The sequence below is a fragment of the Aquarana catesbeiana genome, linkage group LG05, assembly GCF_042186555.1.
Source record: "Aquarana catesbeiana isolate 2022-GZ linkage group LG05, ASM4218655v1, whole genome shotgun sequence".
Lineage (NCBI taxonomy): Eukaryota > Metazoa > Chordata > Amphibia > Anura > Ranidae > Aquarana > Aquarana catesbeiana.
Window position 1 is genome coordinate 510,442,178 of NC_133328.1, and position 14,085 is coordinate 510,456,262.

Sequence of the window (14,085 nt, forward strand, 5' to 3'; positions counted from 1 at the left end):
GGGCGGCACTGTTGGTGAGCAGCTGTGCGGCTCGGTGACAGTGTGAGAACAGCTGCTGGCCAATCAGGGAGCCAGCGGGCAGAGGAGCAGAGAGATAACATCATCTCTCACCGCCCAGCGCCCGCCCTGCATCCCTGCAGTTCCGCCCTCACTATGCAGTGTGTAGGCAGCGGCGGCAGCAGAGAGATTACACCACCTCTCTTCTGCTTGATGGTAATCTGCTGCCTGACTCTGGGACACAGCAAGAGACAAGTATAGCAGGCAAGTAACAATCCACAATGTGTGGCATGGGACGTGGCAAGGGACAATTTGCAACGTGTGGCATGGGACGTGGCAAGTGACTATCTGCAACGTGTGGCATCGAACGTGGCAAGTGACAATCTGCAACGTGTGGCATCGGACGTGACAAGTGACAATCTGCATCTAGTGACAGGCGACGTGGCAAGTGACAATTCCTAACGTGTGGCAGGTGACAGTGGCAAGTGACACGCTCAGGGCTCCCACTGATTCTGCATTATGGTAAGTTGAACTATTTAATTTTTTATAACAATGTAATAATAGTAATAATGCGCTTCAATCATCCTGATGCCATAACAACCATGGTGCCGTGATGATTGAAGCGCTAACACCAGCCATTTCCCCTTTAAATTTACCCAAAAAAAAACGTATTTTCTGGCAGTGCCCCTCCTGAGACTAGGCTCTGGATCCGCCCCTGGACGGCACATGGTTTTGACATGTTCCTGCAAAAAGAATGACTATGACATGCACAGAATCTGAAGATACCTTGCTGAAGGGGTGAATAGTGTGCTTTGATCCCAAGAAAACAGCACAGAGACAGTGGCATTACTTGCAAATTTTTACTAATGTATTTATTATTGCAATTTTTTTCCTACTGAGGTTATACCAAGTCAGCATAAGAGAGAGGAACAGTTAAATGCTCAAGATATTTGATAATTGTTGGGTTACTGTTATATGTCTGTGCTGCTCGAAAGGCAGAATTGGACTTTGAAAGGAAGAAGGAGTTGCATAGCTCCCTATTGTCCCTGATTTTGAGGGACTGTCCCTGATTTGGAACAAAGTCCCTTTGTTCCTCTTTCCTCCTTATGTGTCCTTCATTTTGGTCTGATCTACACTCACCAGCTACTTTATTAGGTACAACTTTTGCTTGGACCGTGTTGGACCTCCTTTTCCCTTCAGAACTGCCTTAATTCTTCGTGGCATAGATTCAACAAGGTGTTGGAAACATTACTCAGAAATTTTGGTCCATATTGACATGATAGCATCATGCAGTTACTTCAGATTCGTCAGCTGTACATCCATGATGCGAATTTCCCCTTTCACCACATCCCAAAGGTGCTCTATTGTATTGAGATCTGGTGACTGTGGAGGCCATTAAATACAATGAACTCATTGTCATGTACAAGAAACCAGTGGTGAGATGATTTGAGCTTTGTGACATGGTGCATTATCCTGCTGGAAGTAGTCATCAGAAGATGGGTACATTGTAGTCATAAAGGGATGGTGGACATGGTAAGCAACAATACTCAGTTAGGCCGTGGCATTTAAATGATGCTCAATTGGTACTAAGGGGCTCAAAGTGTGCCAAGAAAATATCCCCCACACCATTACACCACCACCAGCCTGAACCATTGATACAAGGCAGGATGGATCCATGCTTTCATGTTGTTTACGCCAAATTCTGACCCTACCATCTGAATGCTGCAGCTGAAATCGAGACTCATCAGACCAGGCAACATTTTTCCAATCTTCTATTGTTCAATTTTGGTGAGCCTGTGCAAATTGTAGCCTCAGTTTCCTGTTCTTAGTTGACAGCAGTGGCACCCGGTGTGGTCTTCTGCTGCTGTAATCCATCTGCTTCTAGGTTTGATGTGTTGTGGGTTCAGAGATGGCATTCTGCATACCTTGGTTGTAATGAGTGGTTATTTGAGTTAATGTTGCCGTTCTATCATCTGGAACCAGTCAGCCCATTTTCCTCTGATCTCTGTCATCAACAAGGCATTTTCATCCACACAGCTGCAGCTCACTGGATATTTTCTCTTTTTCAGACCAGTCTCTGTAAACCATAGAGATGGTTGTGTGTGAATATCTCAGTAGATCAACAGTTTTTGAAATAGTCAGACTAGCCCGTCTGGCACCAACAATCATGGTCAAAGCATGGTCAAAGTCACTTAAAACCCCTTTCTTCCCCATTCTGATGCTCAATTTGAACTCCAGCAAGTCGTCTTCACCACGATGCCTAAATGAATTGAGTTGCTGCCATGTGATTGACTGATTAGCAATTAGTGTTACCAAGCAATTTTAACAGGTTTACCTAATAAAGTGGCCAGTGAGTGTATATAGTTGTATATAAAATGCACTACTTATCTGTCAAAAAGTGTTTACAGCATTAAAACTTTTATTTAATTTCTAAATTGCTGCATTTGTAAATTTAAAAAGCCATTATAAAGGAATAGTAGTGGTAAAAAAGCTCTCGTGGATTTAAGCAATCATTTTTTGTTTTGAACAATTCTCTTTTAAGGAGGGCATGGAGGGGGGTGTGTCCTATGCCTAAATACTTTTGCTAATAGGTGACTCTTATTCCCATCTCAGAAAGTTGGTAGGTATGAAGCAGTTGGAGGGCAACCTGTAAAGTTAAAAGTCACCCAAAGTTGGAAAGACCTCTTTATTCCACCTTTGTGAGGTGGCGTTCTTGAAAGAATGCTCTACCATATACTGTAGCTCCACAGGAAAGAGGCCATGGTGTTAATGTGGTAAACTAAGTGGTGTACACTATATAAAAAATAGAAAAGACATGGGATGTCCATATGTGTAGAGATAGTGATCCCAATGGTCTAGAAAGGGAAATATACTGTAAGTGTAAGTCAGTGGTGTCGCAAGGGGGTGGCTTTTGGGGCTATAGCCCTGAATCTGGGGCCCATAGCCCCGAGTCTCTGCAGGGGTCCCCAAGGGGAGGGGAGGCTCTCTGGGGACCCTGATGTAAGTGGGAGGCTCTCTGGGGACCCTGATTTTAAGCGGGAGGCTCTCTGGGTACACTGATTTGAAGGGGGGGGCTCTCTGGGGACCCTGATTTAAGGGGGAGGCTCTCTGGGGACCCTAATGTAAGGGGGGCTCTCTGGGAACCCTGATGTAAGTGGGGGGCTCTCTGGGGATCCTGATGTAAGTGGGGGGCTCTCTGGGGATCCTGATGCAAGGGGGAGGCTCTCTGGGGACTCTGACATGGGGGGCTCTCTGGGGATATATATACATACACACACACACACACACACACACGTGTATTCAAACGTATTCCTGCCCAAGTGTATGACTTTCTTTACTACGCTACTATGGGCTCTAGCCCCAGATCTTTTGTACACCTAGCAATGCCCCTGGTGTAAGTAGTGATCTCAGTGACCTACAAAAAGGGACATAGTTGTAAATGTTGATCTCAGAGACCTACAAAGGGGGACATAGTTATAAGTAGTGATCCCAATGACCTACAAAGGGATATTCATAGTGCAGTGCATTCATAGCAGGTATTTACTAGTGCTAACCTAGGTTAGAATATAGTGGCAATGTATAAATTTGAAATGTGAAAATAAGAAGTTATTTTTTTTTCTACTGCTGAAAGGAAATAACATATGCACAATGATTCTATAAGGAAAGTTTCTTTGTGTCTGCCTGCTATAGGCACACGCATGCCTTGTCTGATAGTAAATTCAGCTCTGTCTAGAGTTCTTCTCTAATGATTCTTTGTGTATCCCTCATTTACTTGTCTTTCACTTTTTTTGGAGCTTCAGAAATCAGTCACTATCTTTGTGATATCTTAACACCTTTCCAGACATTAGGGATTCCTCTCCCTCTCTGTGTTCAATATCCTTTTTTATGCCTTTACTGCAAAGCTGTAAAAAGGATCAAAGATATCTGAGGCATAATTTTGTTTGAAAGAGGTGCTATGCTATCTCTAGAGATATATCCATTTAGACGGATTAGTGGAGATTTACTTACAATGCACTAGCCACAGGTGAATTGCTTCATAACCCAAGGATGTTTTAAAGAATCGCTACAACACCTTAAAGTGAATTTCCACTTTTTAGCCAGTTTGGGATAACACCTTCATTATGTTTGTTCACTTAGCATAACTTAAAAAACTGGCAAACTACAAGTTAACTAGTTAGGATTTAGATCTACTTTAAAGAAACCCTGCCATCATTCTACACTTAAAGTGGTATTAAATTATTATTTTTTTAATGTATACCTATAGGTAAGCCTATAATAATGTTTAATCCAGCTGGTTGAATGAAAAAAACAAAAAAAAAACCTGACAGCTCCAGTCAGAGCCGCTATACCACTGAACCGTTGTTAGTACAACGATTTCTCCCGCTGAGCTGTTGTGTTCTGACAGGGGGATGGCCCTCCTGCCAGGACACTTCGGTCAGCGCTCTCTGCCATTGGCTGATCGGCTGCTGGTTTTCCAGCATGCTCGCCCAACAGTAGCAGACTGGAGTGGCTGAAATACACACGGCCGAATGTCAGCCGGTTTTTATTGAACTGGCCGATGACTTTTGGCTCATGTGTAGTAGGCATTACCTGTAGGTACAGTAAATATCTTTAGGAGATATTTACTTTAGCAGCACCGATGATTTTACCAGCACATGCGCTCTGTTCTCTCAATGGATTGCGTATCATCCATAGAGAGAGTCATGCTGCGACCGCGGGAGTGACATCATCACGGCTCCACCAGTCAAACGGCGGCTGCCCACGAGCCTAGAAGGAAGTCCGAAGACTGGGTGAAGATGGAAGCCATGTCAGCAGTGACAGCTCACTGCTGGAGGGCTTTGTTTTTAGATAAGTCTTTCATAATGTGCTAGTATGCGATGCATGACATTAATTTGCAGGGAGATTTTTTTTTTACTTTTTTTTTGAAGTTTACTACCACCTTAAAGTGTCATTAAACCCAAATCATTAAAAACTGTCAGTATATGCTGTATTACATGCTGTTCATACTCACTGTGGGATTTGTTTTCTGTTTTCTCAAAAAAAACCTGGTAATGCTGATGTTCTTTGTCCCCCCTTCCTTGTCTGTGTCCCCACAGCAGCCTGAGATTGTATAAACCAGCCATTGCCACTACTACTGAGCATGTTCCAGTTTCAGTTCCCTTCTAAGCTCCTTTTTCTTATCTGTGCAGCCCACTTGAATATAGAGTCATACATGTGGGCGTATACAACCTGGATAAATGACAGCTCCCTCCCTATTCCCTGTAATTCTAAGCACATACAGGACACAGACACAGGCTGGATAGGGGGGTGGGATCTGGGGGCCCTCTTGTTAAAGGGGACTTCCAGATTCTGATAAGCCTCCCCCCCGCAGACCCTCACAACCACCGGCAATGGTTGTGGGGATGAGGCCCCCTGCCCCAAAGCACCCACCCCCCATGTTGAAGGTATGAGGCCTGGTATGGTTCAGGAGGGGGGGGGGGGTGCTGGCCCCCCCCCCCTTCCTTTCCCACGCGTTTCTTTAAAAAAGTGTTGGCTTTTTTTTTTCAATAGCTGGGTGCCAGCAATTGCAGCCGCGAGTCATTTTAAATGTGATTTAAATCATTTTGATTTCTTTAGAAATGTAATTTTTGCTACAGCATGTTCTATATGTGCTACAGATGCACCACTTTACAGGCAGACAAGGCACTATATTTAAAGGGATTTTTAAAAAAATTGCATTGATACATGAGCCCCAGGGCAGTACCCTGACCCCCTTTTTTCGCCAATTACTTTCATTTGAAGTGCCTTCAAAATGGGCACTTTTGATTTTTCCTGTACGGCTCCCATAGACTTCAATGGGGTTCGCCATGCGGGTTAGACCTTTTTGCAGTAGAACTCCTGAACAGGGGGGTGTTCAGCCCATCTATACTGGAGACATTTATCTTATGAAATAGGATGTAACAGTTAGAAAACTCCATTTCATCTGCTTGCTCCTAACTAAATTTCAAAGACACTGGGGAAGGATAAAATACAAAAACCTTTCTTGTGATAAGTCTACAAATATTCATATTTAATACATTAAAAATATATTTGGTAGAGCCAGCATGTAAAATATGTGAACGTTGCAGTATTATTTTAACGTGTATCTAAACCATAAGTGCTTTGAATTACTTTTGGATAGTGTGGGAATTAGTTAGGACTCCTGTCAGGTTTTTTTTTTGCTGTCCCTGCCGGGGAATTAAACCCCTGGTATTTTTTACTAGTGACTATTGTCACTGAGCCAGAAAGTGATGGGAAACCCAAAATTCTACAGTTCTTATCAGAACAGATATAAAGAAGAAGGATTCCAATGGAGATACATGTTGAAGTGACAACTTTCTAAAAGAGGATTTCCCCCACTTTGGAGAGGGATTTTCTCTTACTTCCTGCTGTGTCTCAAGAAAAGGAGGTTGAAGATAAATCTCCTCAGTTAGACATAGTCAGAAAAAGAAGAGAAAACTTGGCATGGGTTTTAACCAATCCCCACTCTATCCAAATGAAAAAAAAAACATTTAAAAATATGAGCTCTACAAAAATGCATTATACCTACTTATTAAAGAGCCACCTCTCGGATACCCAACTGGATCTTCTGGTGCTTGGGTTCCTACATTACAAAAAGGTACAAAGCCTTAAATTAGTTTATTTATTTGGTGACAGAGTTTATTTGTTGACTGTGTGGGAATTACGCTGATAAATATTGTCTGTGGCAGCCTCCATGTGACATTTTAACCCAGGTTCACAGCCTTGATTACAGTTCAGATCTTTTTTAAAGAAACTTTGATGTTGAGGTCTTCATTCATCTGCTGTTTGTTATTGTCCCATGTGTTTGCCTTTCACTGAGTATAGGTTTCTTTGAGACAGGCATTGGAAAACTAACTCACCTTATTGGTTACATCATTGCTTGATTAGACGGGATGGAGAACCTTAAAGATAGACCTTGTTTGGTGAGTGGCCATCATCTACCCAGTGTAATCACTTGCAGTCTACCATGAAACAATGTAAACATTACTTACTATAAACGACAGGGTCAGTACAAGTGCACCAGTCATTCTACCCATCCCATCTCATCATGTAAACTAATTTCTTTGGGTGCAAGACGACACACCAAGTTAACATTAGGGACACAGATTGTCTGTGTTTTGGATGGTTGTTTTTATTAATTTTATTTTATTTTAGTCATATCCTTGGACATTGGGGTATTTATTGTGATACAATTCAAAAAGCCTATAGCCAAATAATGTCTTAAGTTATGCTTTTTGACATATTGGGCATTGATGGGAAGCAAGTTTGATGTCCAGATTTCAACCTTCAGATCTAAAACCTTGCCAGCCATGTCTTGCATGGATTTTAATTGGTCACCTATCAAGCTGTTAAATAATTGGTAACCAACAATCAGATAGTTGCATGTACAACAAGCAAAATCAGATGCAATAAAACTAAAGTAGACAAACCAGCTTGGCTTAAACAGTCAAGGAATCTAAGCCTTCCCACTACAGCTCAAGCCTGACAACTAATACAAGGCAAACATCTAGCTATGCTGTTTAGTTTTTCCCCTCCATTAGATTTCTTATCTTTGATTTTTAGGTTATTTGAGTTTGTAAAGAAAGTGGACATTTAATAAGCATGTCAGTGATGCCTCTATCTCCTCCTAAAGTGACTTGGTCAATAAAATGTTTACTGCATAGCTCATCAAACACAAACCTCTGACAATCATAAATAAACCAGGCTTTTCAGTATCGCTCAGCCACAAGTAAAGTTACTATTTAACTTGACCAAGTTAAAGCTTGCAGATGAAAGTAAAATTGCCCACAGACTTGAGATTACAATTGGCCTATGCAACTTATTTAAGTAAGATATTGTTCAAACCTTTTTCATGCCATTCAGTAAGACCAAACACTGGTATCCGATCTCTCTGGAACTGGTGGCTGACTTCTTAGATTTATTGAGTCACTGCTTTTCTTTCCCCCCAAGATAATCCTGAAGCTTGCTGTATCTGGCCATGTCCTTGTCTGCAAAGTCTTTAGCATGGCCTTTTGGGCAATTTTTAAGTCAATGATACGTTGGACGTAAAGAGCATCTGATAATCTTCTAAAATATTGTTAATGCATCGTCTTTAAAACACCAGCCTTCTTTTATAATTGCATGAAAAGCAGGATTCAGCTGTCACACTGACAGCCTAGACCTGCACATTACACTGGGAGAGTTGTCTTTTAGTGCAATCTACAGGTCTGGGATGTTGGTTTGATAGTATAGTCATGGACAGTGAAGGAGACATCTGGTCTCCTCCATGAAGCTTCTTCCTGTCTATCAGCACAGTGCCTGAATTGGGAGCCTCTCCTGCCTCTACATAAACTTGGTCCTACTTAACCTTAGCCTTTATGATTAGCTGAACACTTATCACTCTCAAATCCTTTCTCATACCTTAATCTTACCTAACCCTTAAGCCCATTAATTTAACACCTGCTATCCCATACTTTTCTTTTCCTTTGCTGAAATATCAGGCCATACTATGTCAAGACACAGCTCCCAGTACTGTGTCAAGATCCTGGAGAAGAAAATAAGTGATTAACTTTATATGGATTAAAATTTTCTAACCAGGCAAACCATTCTAATGCAAATGTACAAAATCTGATTGTGTATGAAATGAAAACATTGCGAGCACCTCCCCCCACCCCACCCCTATTCTCTTAGCAACTCAGTTTCCCCTCCCAGTCCTTTTTCTCTGTGTTTCTATTAGGGATTAAAAAGCTGGAAGACTGCTGAGCCACTGCTTAGAGGGGGAAGTGGGTCAATATGCTGAGACAATTACTTGAACAATTTTAGTGCTTCTGTAGCAAACTTTAAGGAGTAATTGTTCCACGGTGCCTACAGTTACAAAGATCAGTGGGGCTTGTTAGTTATATGTAAATACTTGGATGTTGGAGCATGGCCACACATTTACTTTAAAGCTGTGACCCCCCCCACCACCACCACCACCATACAGTAAGGGTTGTTTGTTTAGTCTGTTGGGTGCAAGCAGAGGGATCCCTACGTTATTCCTTGCTCCTGCAGGCTTCCTCCCTGCTGGATGACCAGTTACACAAAGCTGCTCCTTGTCGCTGGTCATGTGACCAGCAGTTCTGCATTGTACACCAGAACATCGAAGACACTCCTTCAGTCTAGGATTTAAAGGGAGCACGGTCTATTGTGGGGGGGGGTAGAAAATCACCCCCTAGACTAAATGAGCTTTTAAATTCTATTATCTGGGGGTAGGAGAAGAGGGGTGCACAAGCTACAGGGGTTCATGTTTAAGGTGCCCAGAAAAAGTAGGGGATGGTGTAGGGAGGATCCAGTACAGACAGGCTCTGCCATTGTTTGGCTGTCACAATGCCAATGGCTTGGACAAGGTTCTCTAACATATTAAACTGTTATTTCCCTTGAGATCTGATACTTGCTATTGTCTGCAGGCCACCAACAATGAGATCACCGTGCTAGCTCGGGTCGATAGGTAGCTTGAAATACAGACTGAAAAAAAAGACTGATGCTAACTAGTGCTAAAGAAGTACAAAGAGCAGTGCTTACTTATTTGATATTCAATAGCAAAGAAAAGTTCAGTTTTCCTCTCCCCCTTTTTGTGCTATTGTCTGAATAAATGATATGGGAACTAATACTGGAAGCTGTAACTCTAATACTATTTTAGGAAATTCATAATGCTGCCGAAGAGAGACAAATGAGTTATTAAGGAAAAGTGTGGGAGGCACGAGTCATCAAGGAAAGGTAGTGTGAATACAGTAAGGAAATGAAATCATAGCTTCTGGGACACAGCAGCACCAGCCTTGAGTACTGTGTAGTGCAAACAGAGGACACTCCACTGTGTGGCCTTCTTCAAAGCCCTCGGAGAAGCTTTGTCCTAACAAAGGGCTGAGGTATTTCTAGGCAGAAGCAATGGAGCTAAATCATGTTGAGACCCGAAAACAACAAATTTTTTATATTGCACAATAACAGTTATTATTTGTAGTGGCTGCATTCGTTTTCTTTCTTTTTTTAAGCTTTTTTTTTTCTTTATTTTTACCTGATAATCCTGTGAATAACACACTTTCTGTTCCTTCATGTCTAAACTTTTTTTCTCCTCAGTATCTATAGGGGCAGCCTTGGTTGTCACAAAAATTGGACTTCCAACATGTCTGCATTTGTTCATCTCTATTACATGGTGGATTGAAGGGACTAGTAGTTTACACACAAAACTCACAATGTAGTAACAAGGACACTGCATATCTGGCAAGATCAACAGGTATTTTCTTTACTTGTTGAAAATGTTCTTGGCCTAAATAATGAAAACGAATGCAGCCATCAAGTCTTAAAACTGGTAGGTTTCAATATTTGAAACTATTGGTTTTGGATATATACACTTTAACATGGATACCCAATAAAAAAATTATATTGCCACTAAATAAAAACAAATCTTAACTTTGATTTAAAATTGCAAACACACCCTATTATTACCAGTCCTTAAAGTGGAACTTTCATTTAAAAAAAAAGCAACAGACAAGATTTTTAATATGATATGTATTATGCTTTAAAGTATTCCTACCCGCCTATTAACACTGTATGCTGACCTGAGCACACATAGCTCAGTGTACAATTTCAGCATCTGCTTATATGTGGGAGTGACATCATCTCAACCTGGGCAATCAAAAGGTCTGAAGATTGAAACCTGGAAGAAAACCGGTCTAAGATATCAGCAGCTAGCATCGAGCTCCTGGACATCACATCGCTGGAGTGGAGGTATGTGTAGGTTCCAAAAGAGTTTGTAGAATTAAAGTAGATCTAAACCAAATCACTCTAATGCCATATAAGTTTTTGATTGCAATTAAAGTAGAAAACAAAATCTCTGAGATACAAAAAAAGGCACATGTGCCATCCACAACAAGTATAGTCGAGAGCATGTGTCAAGAATAGTCATATAAAATTTACACCAGTACAACTACAAAAAAATGTGCGACTATTTTTCACCAGGCATATAGTCCTAATATCATAGGGGTTTCAGGTGAATTTATAAGCTCAACAATCAATGATAGCCATATTACTGAAAATAATGGAAGCTTTGTTTCCTAATGTGGTCCTGAATAGGTACAGATAGCATCTATTTCCGAAAACAAAAAAGGAGTGGGGGGGGGGAGTCTTGTAGGCCTATTTGGAATATATGAGAGCATCACATAGCCAATAAGCAAAGAAAAGAAGAGAGGAAGAGTTGCCAGCTTCAGCAAAGAAAGTAAAGAGAGCTGCCCCAGGATTCTCTAGTCCTTTGACAGTCATATGAGTTGTGATATGCTAAAGGAAACAGTTTTTATCTGCAGCTTTAAAAAAAATAGTACCTGGTGATCCTGCCAGGAAAATCCTTTAGGCACTTCTTGTTATGGGGGCAACTGTCTCCCAGTTGTGCTCCTGCCAAGTGAACGTCTAGTGGTCATGCCAACACATTTTACACCATTATCAGTATCAGAAGCCCAATGCAGGGCAATGATATGCAGCTGACACTGGAACAAGTTCATGCAGACAGGAAGTAGCTAAAAGAGTTCAAGAAGATCAGCAGTACTTAGGTAGAAAAATAGTATATGTTGTCCAAACAGAGTAGAGATCTACTTTATGTCCTCATTCACATGGCCACTTTGGGCCACACACTGACAAAAATGATCATGCAGCTCATCAGAGGGATCTTGAATCATCCATGGTCACTCAGTCTGTACAAATCAATGACAGGCACAACAACTGTTTGCATGTAAGACCCCTTTCACACTGCCAGCGTTTTTCAGGCGCTACAGCGCTAAAAATAGCGCCTGTATGGCGCCTGAAAAGTGCAGCCCCATTCACTTCAGTGTGAAAGCCCGCTCCTCCACCGCTGCTCCCCATTGAAATCAACGGGGCAGTGCTGCGATACCGCCAGCAAAACGCCACTCCGGCGGCATTTTGCGGGCGGATTTAACCCCTTTTCGGCTGCTAGCCAGGGGTTAAAACTGCCCTGCTAGCGACCGAATAGCGCCTCTAAAACGACGGTAAAGCTGCATTAATAATAGCGCAGGGCGTCTCGGTGTGAAAGCCGTCTAAGGGCAGCTTCACACTAAGCCACTGTGCTTTCGCCTCTACCTGCCGTTTTGGTACAGGTTAGCTGTGCTTTTCCATAGACTTCTATTCTTTCCTGCGATTTACTGCGTTTTCTGAAAGCACACGAAAAAATCCTGCATGCAGAACTTTTGGTGTGCTTTCATAAAATGCACCAAAACCGCAGGACATTCGGTTGATCCCTGCTGAACAGACCAAGATTCAATCCATCTATGGCCAGCTTTAGGGTTGAGATTTAGTGAAACCAAACTTTTTTATTGCTTTACTTTTTTGCATTGCAAAACCCTATAAGTGTTTACCTTACCTTTACTTATACAGTATATACAATATGTTACAGTATATGAGCTGTCTGCTGAATTGCTGTCTTACCTGCTAAATGTTTGCTTAGTAAATATCATAACCAAGGAGTCCCTGCTAGTTCAACGACCACTATACTGCGGTTAAGCAGGGCAGCTTTGGTCACCAACCCACACCGAGGTTGCTGGCTGGACAAGGAAGGAGCATACCTGACCGATGACTGATGATTAATTTGCTATGTTTCTCCCAGCTCCTGTCAGACTTCAGTTAAAGATTTCCAGCACTGTGCAAAGCAGTATGCATGAATGGATTTCAGGGGATTACAAAAAGCGCATACAAACATGCAGAAAAAAATGCACATTTCCCTGTGCTGTAGCCCTTTAAAAATACAGGAAGTATAGAAAACAATACATGGTAATCCAGCCAGAAAATAGATGATGCAATTTTCTTTCCTGCAATCACGTGTTGCAAGAAAGAAAATCACTAGATTTCCCCATTTACACAGTCAATGCTAATGGGGGAATCCCTCCCGTGGAGATTCTGTGTTCTCCTGGTGAGGGGAGCCAACCCTGCCTGGAGAACATACAGTGATTATTGCTAGCAGCTAAAAGCGCTGGCAATAATCGTATGAAAAATCCAACAGGCTTGTTGTACCCAAGCTGATCGATCGATCAATTTGGATACAATCAACCTGCCCATACAATTGGAATCTCGGCCGGTTCAGAGGGGATTCAACTGTCTATGGCCGACTTAAATTCTTCTTGCTGGTTGTCAATGCTGCCTCAGCTGCGCAGAAATTCAAAGCAGCCTATCACCACCCCTCTCTGTCAGTGGGGTTGAGTTTACTAAAATAGGCATGTTAACTTTGCAAAGTATATTTACACTTACTTTAGTGAGTGAGATGAAGCTGTACTGACTTCACAATAATCCAGCCACATGCAAGCAAACATCCTGATTTTTGTTTTCTTGAATATGATTAGGTATTCTTTGCAAGATGAATTTTCACTTAGATTCATTCCATTTACTAAGCAAAGTAAAAGTTCACTTTGCAACATGTAAACGCTCAGCAAAACTTCCCCAGCAAAACAATACTGCAGCCTGGACCCCAGGGAAAATGCCCACACACACTGGGGTTAATTTACTAAAGCATTTTAGGCTGCTCACATTGCAAAGTGAATTTTCACCTAACTTAGTGAATGAGGTGAGGCTGTGCTGACTTCAATCATCCAATCATATCTGATCCATTCCTCTTTTTTTTTTACTTGCACTTGATTGGTTATTCAAAGTGAACATAGCTCATTCACTAAGCTAAAAGGAAAGTGGACATGCTGTATTCTTTTTTTGTATCTTGTTGTACCTGTGTAAGCTCCTGGGAGATGTAGTTCTGAGGGTGTGCTTACATTAATAGGAACTGACATATGGCACTTTGCTGATCCCTCAACAAGCCTGGTGATAACATCACAGGAAGTTATGAAATCTGTTTCTCACTACAGGAACAATATTAAATTAAAAAAAAAATATTGTTTTGATATGTTTTAGTGGGTAGAGTGTGGGAGTAAATGTGAGTTATACCTGGGATCTCCTTTTCATAACATTCATTTGTACTCTGAGTCTCTAGTAGACCGTATTAGGAAAGGTATGAAGGTAAAAGAGGAAATGACCTGGGGTGTGCCA

General features: G+C 41.7%; 1 long non-coding RNA gene across 1 annotated transcript; it reads right to left on the bottom strand.

Annotated features, from left to right (window-relative positions):
• Positions 1 to 843: 843 nt before the first annotated feature.
• On the bottom strand, positions 844 to 6,621 carry LOC141146010 (uncharacterized). The gene is made up of 2 exons (XR_012244712.1): positions 6,566 to 6,621; positions 844 to 2,074 (listed from the first exon to the last, which is right to left on the bottom strand). It is a non-coding gene; the product is annotated as an uncharacterized lncRNA (long non-coding RNA).
• Positions 6,622 to 14,085: the final 7,464 nt, after the last annotated feature.